The sequence below is a fragment of the Clarias gariepinus genome, chromosome 13 (genome assembly GCF_024256425.1).
Source record: "Clarias gariepinus isolate MV-2021 ecotype Netherlands chromosome 13, CGAR_prim_01v2, whole genome shotgun sequence".
In the NCBI taxonomy this organism is placed as follows: domain Eukaryota; kingdom Metazoa; phylum Chordata; class Actinopteri; order Siluriformes; family Clariidae; genus Clarias; species Clarias gariepinus.
In genome coordinates, this window is record NC_071112.1 from 23,079,537 (window position 1) to 23,087,345 (window position 7,809).

Below are 7,809 nucleotides of genomic sequence, written 5' to 3' on the forward strand. Positions count from 1 at the left end.
GACCTGCTTGATGGAGACAGTCAAAGACTTGAATCAGATGTTGTAAATGCTCTTGTTCGTTTCTTGAATACACCACTATATCGTCTATGTAAACAAAGCAACATTTCCCTCTAATATCCTTAAGGACACATTCCATCAATCTTTGAAAGGAAGCTGCAGAGTTTTTTAGGCCAAACGGAAGGCGTAAAAATTCAAATTGACCTGCTGCAGTTACAAACGCAGTCTTTGGAATACTGTCAGGTTCCATTTCTAACTGCCAGTATCCGCTCTTTAGATCCAAAGTACTGAATATCGATGCTCCATGCAAAGACTCCAATATGTCTTGAATCTGTGGCATGGGATAACCATCCAAGTGAGTCTTGGCATTCAATCCTCGATAATCTACACACAGTCTCAAATCACCTCCTCTTTTTGGTACAACAACGACCGGTGAGGCCCATGGGGAAACTGAAGGACGAATTATATTCTTGGTTAACAGCTCCTGAATTTCATTGTCAATGAATTGCTGTCTGGAAACCGACACTCTGTATGCGCTCTTCCTAACCGGTATTTCATCTGTTGTGATAATTCGATGTCTTACAATAGCTGAATGACCCACTTCATTCGTACAGACAGTTGACCATTCTTTCATCAGGCTTTCTAGTTGTTTTTTGATTTGAGATGTAGTATCTGCTTTCAGAACTAGTTGGTTGATGGACTGTAAGGCTTCTACTGTCATTTGTGGTATTGGTAAAGCAAGATAAAATTTGAGTGTTCACAAGACCACAGTGGAAATCTCTGCACAGCACCATCATCATTGGAAGGCAAACAATATTGTAAATTCTTGAAATCCAAGATTATTCCTGTAATCATCAAGAAATCCATACCAAGAATCACTGGAACAGTCAAATCAGAATCTCTCATTATATACAGGGTCAGCTTGAATATTTTGCCTTGCTGTTCACACTCCCACTCAGACTTTCCTACAGCAGTTTGGCTTTGGCCATTTGCTAGCAAAAAATTTTGTCCACTGCTTGGTTTCCATACTTCTTGACCTTTCAGTTGCCTCCAACACGATTCCTGGATCAAAGAAAGGGTACTTCCAGTGTCAACAACAGCCTGTAAATACCTGTTCCTCAGCAAGATAGACAAGGTAATCATGTTCTTATTTTGTATTGGATTACTTTGAACTGATTGCATTATTCTTGTATTAGCATGGGAAGATTTGGAGACGGTTTCTCGGTTCAGTTGTGACTTCTTCCTCTGAGCCTCAGAGTTGATACTACTCCAGTATCTCTCGGATTCCTCCAAATCTTTCTCAACCTGAGTGCCAATTCTTACCAATTCGCCAACATTTTGTACAGTGCCTCGAAGTAGGCTTGCCAAACGTGGATTACAGTTTCTAAGGATGGATTGCAAGATCTCCTTTTCTGACATATCCTTTTTCCATTTTAAACAGAGAGCCCTGTAGTGGAAAGCAAAATCTCGTATGATCTCTTGTGCACCTTGTTTTCTCTCTAGAAGCCTTCTAGCCGTTTCATTCTCATAGTCTTCATTCAGAAAAGAACGCAAGAAAACTCCTTTAAATTGCTCCCACGTCCTTACATTCCTCTTCTCAGCCACCCACCAGTCCTTTGCGGTGCTAATATTTCATAGTCAGACAAAGGCCGAATAGCCAGATATTCTTCACACCTCTCTATAAATGCTACTGGGTCATCTTCTTCACTACTGTTAAAGTTTGAAAACTCTATTTTCACAGGTGGAACTGCCGAAGTACTTCCAGAAATAGACATCTGCGTATAGGTAGGTGGAACTGTATAGGTTTGGTTACTGACCTGCAGAATGGAGCTCTGAGTGGGACGAATCGGTGTTGATTTAAGAGGGATCAGAGTTTTGAGCTTATCATCAATCTGGGCATCTCTTTGTTTTAAACAATCTACCACGGAGCGACCTAGATCTTGGATACTAAGTTCAAGTTTCTGCTGAATCCTTGAACATTCCCTCTCCATTCTGTAAGTTAACCTATCTTCCAATTTCTGACATCTATTATTCACTTCTGCTTGAGTAACACCTTCACTTACCTTTTTATCATATTCCTCCAGTCTTTTTTCCACACTTGTGAGTCTCTCCTCCAGCTGTCCCAATCTCTCCACAATCACTGAAAAAGAACTGTCTTCAGGTCTTTCCTCTATTTCAAGTGGTATTGGTGGTGAAAAGGGAATGTCATCAGGAACTTCATCTCTTTCCTCCTCATCTCCCGTGTCAAGATACAATTCACTAAATGTGCTGATGAGCTCTCGTAGGGGTTCCCTTCTGGTTGCAAAAGACTCGGTGGTAAAGTCAAGCTGGCTATTAGGTTCACACTCCCCCTCTGTCTCGTTATGATGGTCTTGATCTGCCATTGTCAATCTAGTTAATCAAACAACAACCATTAAATGCATTCGGGTCCCTGTTCAGGCGCCATTTATATAACAGTCTCCAGTCTAACCAAACTGAAAATCAGTATACACTTATAAAAAGATAACCGACTGCAATGGAATAGTTGATTTAACAAACAGAAATCAGAATCACTTATTGAATGCAAAACAAATATGTTATATTTAGTAGAAATAATCTTAAGCACACATCTTGAATCATGACAACTCTTCTGAAAATACTTACATTCAATCACAACAAACAAACACAAAATACAATTATAATTCAAAGCACCATGTCCTTTGATAAAGAATGAGGCGAGAGAAAGTGTTTAAAGGTTTTATCTGAGGTCCATGTGTCACATAGTCCCACCTAGTTGTCCATCTCAATCCAGATGCTCAATGCCAAAGCTCCCCAGCAAACTGGAAGACCACTCCAAAAACGACAGACAAACAGCAAGATGCAAATCCGAGTGAGAAAAAGGGCACTACAAACCTCCTCCACAGTCCACACACAGCGCTCCTTACTCCTCCAGACACTAAAAAGTCCTTTTTCAGTTGAGCACAAAATATAGGTTTCTCACCAAGGATTTAGAAGTTTGACCAAGGGATACAAAGTCTTTTTTCTTTTAGTTGAGCATAAAACACAAGTTTCCCCACTACAGCAAATTCAACCACATTGTCAAGGCCATGTTCCAGCCGTTGGTTCTCTCTTCTTCTACACCCTGCCATAACTTATAACGCAGCTATTGTACTCTAGTGCCCCCTGTGGTAAGGAAGAGAATAACACCTCACCTTTCACAGCCCTATAACAGGCTGGTGACTGTTATAATACAATCACAAGACATACTTCTAACCACACACACACACACCTGGCCGAAGCCACTAACCCAAACAGCCTTTCCCAACAGGGTGAACACACAACAACTCCTCCCGCAAAGCATGATGGTCCCAATCGAAACCCCGCCCACGCCACACTGCCCCCACCCGAGCTGTGACTGTCCCCGGTCACCATGACGAACTCAGTCTAGAAGGCGTGACGGGGGTCGGCACTGGCGTTGTGAATGCCGGAGTCTTTTTGTGGGGCGAGAGCCCCCTTTTCCTTCCGGGGGAATACACCCAAACCCAAGTCTCGCCCTCGGCTGTGAGTATCATACAAGCGGTGCTGCTTAACACCGGCGTCTGCCAAGTGGACACGGAACAGTTTGTCTTTTAAAGAACAAAAATAATCCAACCCCAGCTTCGTGGGTAAATCCACTTATGGAGGGGGCCCGAACACAAGGTCCACGGGCGTGCACAACTCGCGACCGAACATTAATGCAGCTGGCGTCAGCTGTGAGGACTCCTGCACTGCTGTGCGATAAGCCCAAAGCACGAGAGGCAAATGTTCAACCCAATCCTTCTGCCGGTCGCTGGTAAGCACGGCGAGTTGGGTGGTGAGCGTTCGATTGAAGCTTTCCACGAGGCCGCCACTCTGCGGATGAAGGGGCGTGGTGCGGGTCTTTTTCACCCCGAGGCGCTTGCACACCGCCGCAAACACCTCCTCAGCTGAGAAGATTCGCTAGCGCTGCATGGCCGTTCCCAGTGGCGGTAGAGTAAACCCCTCCGCAACGCTAGTTGGTTAAACTGCGAGTGGGGAGCTTTTTCCTCAAACCCCAGGTGAGTAACCGCGGCATAATCCGGTCTCTGGCCCGCATTAACCCACCCCAGTACCCTCTGCAGCGCCGGATCCTTTTCCTGCTCGGCAATTAGCTGAGCACAGTCCATCTGTGGCACAGGCGAAACGACTACAGGCGATGGTTTACGCGACGCAGTAACTCGGCTGCACGCCGGCTCGGACGGATGATTACCGACGGGGGCTCCGGAGGACTGCGCAGGGAGAACGTTCTGCTTCAAGGGGGGCCGGAGAGTGTTCGATGTCGCAACCACCCACGCGCTCTTCAACCCGCTCGCAGTGCGACAACGCTCTTTGCTGCCCAGCCGGCGGGATAAAGCATCGGCGTTAGCATGCAGTTTTCCCGCTCTGTGCTGAACGGTAAAATCGTAGTCCTGCAACCGCTCGAGTCATCGCGCTAACTGCCCCTCGGACTCTTTAAAACTAAGCAGCCACACCAGCGAAGCGTGATCGGTCCGCAGCAAGAAGGATTGCCCGTATAAATACGGCCTAAAATGTTTAAGGGCCGCGACGACCGCTAGCAGCTCGCGCCGGGTGGCGCAGTAGTTCCTCTCCGATCCAGACAACGCGCGGCTGAAGTACGCTATAGCACACTCTTTACCCTCGTAACCTGAGACAGGACGGCCCCCAGCCCTACATCGCTTGCATCCGTGTCAAAGATAAACATACGAGATGTATCAGGATATCCGAGAACGGGCGACGTGACCAAAGCTTCCCGTAACCGAGTGAAAGCACACGCGTGCACCCTGTCTTAGCGAAACGGCTGATTCTTCCTTGTGAGCCCGTGCAGTGGACTGGCGATCGTGGCAAAATCCTTCACAAACCGGCGATAGTAAGGGGCTAACCCGAGGAAGGTGCGTAGTTGTGACACATTTAGCGGTTCAGGTAATTCTGTACCGCCGCAATTTTTGCTGGATCGGTGGCAATCCCTCTAACACTAATAACGTGTCCTAGAAAACCTGTCTATCGTTGCAACAGCTGGCACTTTTTGGGGTTGAGCCGCAAATTCGCCCGCCGGATAGCCAAAAATACTTCACGTAGATTAGCTAGCGCGTCCTTAAACTCCTTGCCGTGTACTAGTAATTCATCCAGATAGACGACACAACGGTTGCGAGGTATATCGGCCAACACTTTCTCCATCAACCGTTCTAACGTAGCTGGAGCATTACATAGGCCGAACGGCATGCGCCGAAATTGCCACAGCCCTTGCCCGATCGAAAACGCGGTTTTAGGTCGTGCTTCCGGGGCGAGCTCTACTTGCCAGTACCTGCTACGCAGATCTAACGAGCTAAACCACGCCGAGCCCACAACGTGTTTCAACGCATCATCTATTCGCGGCGACGGATAAGAATTTTTGCGCGTCACCTCATTTAACTGCCGGTAATCGACACAAAACCGCCACGATTCGTCCTTTTTACGCACCAACACAACCGGTGAAGACCACGGTCCGGACGCTGGCTCTATGACGCCCGAGTCGGCCATCTCACGCAGCTTTTGAGAACATTAAGGCCTGAGAACATTGCAGCGGTAGTCCGGCGGTCCCTGGCCTCGGCGGCGTCGCGGAATCTCGGAAGTTGGGCGCGAGAGATCTTAAGTCCATGGTGAACGGCCCCAGTGGCTCGGAGGCGCTCCGCACGCGGGTTGCCAAGTCCTCGCACGTGGCCTCCTTACGTTCACCCGCGCCAAACCGGAAGTGGAGCGACTCCCACAGCTTCGCCCAGTCCTTCCGCTCATCAGCCTCTTCCAACGCCCGCAGCGCGTCACCCTCCAGCGAGAGGGCCACCCGGACGGCTGTTTCTGCCGGAGACCAGACCTACTCGAATCCTCCGGATTTCCTCCAGGGTGCGCTCTAACCCGCTACTCTCCATCCCACTTCTGACACCAATTGTAGCGTTTTTCACCGCTAAGCAGGAACTTGAAGAGGCGAGTGAGCTTCCTTGCTGCCCAATGCAAATGGCTGGGAGTATTTTATTCAACTTGGTACATAAACGGCACATTCACAATTAAACAGGCACAAGACATACAATCAAAAGACATACTTCTAACCACACACACACACCTGGCCGAAGCCACTAACCCAAACAGCCTTTCCCAACACTGAACAAAGGCTCACACTCTTTACCCTCGTAACCTGAGACAGGACGGCCCCCAGCCCTACATCGCTTGCATCCGTGTCGAGGATAAACATACGAGATGTATCAGGATATCCGAGAACGGGCGACGTGACCAAAGCTTCCCGTAACCGAGTGAAAGCACACGCGTGCACCCTGTCTCAGCGAAACGGCTGATTCTTCCTTGTGAGCCCGTGCAGCGGACTGGCGATCGTGGCAAAATCCTTCACAAACCGGCGATAGTAAGAGGCTAACCCGAGGAAGGTGCGTAGTTGTGACACATTTAGCGGTTCAGGTAATTCTGTACCGCCGCAATTTTTGCTGGATCGGTGGCAATCCCTCTAACACTAATAACGTGTCCTAGAAAACCTGTCTATCGCCGCAACAGCTGGCACTTTTTGGGGTTGAGCCGCAAATTCGCCCGCCGGATAGCCAAAAATACTTCACGTAGATTAGCTAGCGCGTCCTTAAACTCCTTGCCGTGTACTAGTAATTCATCCAGATAGACGACACAACGGTTGCGAGGTATATCGGCCAACACTTTCTCCATCAACTGTTCTAACGTAGCTGGAGCATTACATAGGCCGAACGGCATGCGCCGAAATTGCCACAGCCCTTGCCCGATCGAAAACGCGGTTTTAGGTCGTGCTTCCGGGGCGAGCTCTACTTGCCAGTACCCACTACGCAGATCTAACGAGCTAAACCACGCCGAGCCCACAACGTGTTTCAACGCATCATCTATTCGCGGCGACGGATAAGAATTTTTGCGCGTCACCTCATTTAACTGCCGGTAATCGACACAAAACCGCCACGATTTGTCCTTTTTACGCACCAACACAACCGGTGAAGACCACGGTCCGGACGCTGGCTCTATGACGCCCGAGTCGGCCATCTCACGCAGCTTTTGTTCGGCGATAGCTCGTTTAGCTAAAGAAGGGCGTCTCGGATGTAACCGAACAGGAGCTGCGTTACCCGTATCAATCGTGTGCTGCACCAGATTGGTATGTGTGCACTCGCGCTCATCTACCGCGAAAATGTCCGCGAACTCGTGTAAAAGGGACTTCACGGTGGCGGTCTGTGTCGGACTTAGCCCCACGCTGCTACGCCGCATAAGCTCGGCCATTATTCTTGCTCGGTCTGCTACCGGATGTTTACATGGCGCGTCCACCGGAAGTTCCGCCCCCCTGGTGCGCGCTACTAACACGTCCGGCTGCGCTTTGGGCACTAGCAACCTGGCTAACCCGAAGTTACCACGCAACGTTCCGTCAGCAAGATTTAGTACCGCACCCCACCTTTCCAAAATGTCCAACCCTAAGATACAATCATCCTCAATGTCGGCCACAAAGAATGGATAAAAAAGAATGATTGCACCTACTTGTATTCGCACTGTGCGACAGGCCTGTATCTCCAAGTAGCTCCCCGACATGGTGCGAATGCTCAAGGCTGGGGCTGGCAGCATACAACCGCACCCGCCTTGTTCCAGTACTCCCCAGTGCAGCAGCAAAACTGTAGAGCCGGTGTCCACGAGCGCCCGTAGAGAAACGTTGTCCAGGCCACAGTTAACGTAGACCCCCGCACGATTTCCTACACGTCCGGACCGGAGGTTGAACCCGGCAGTTGGGGAAACAAA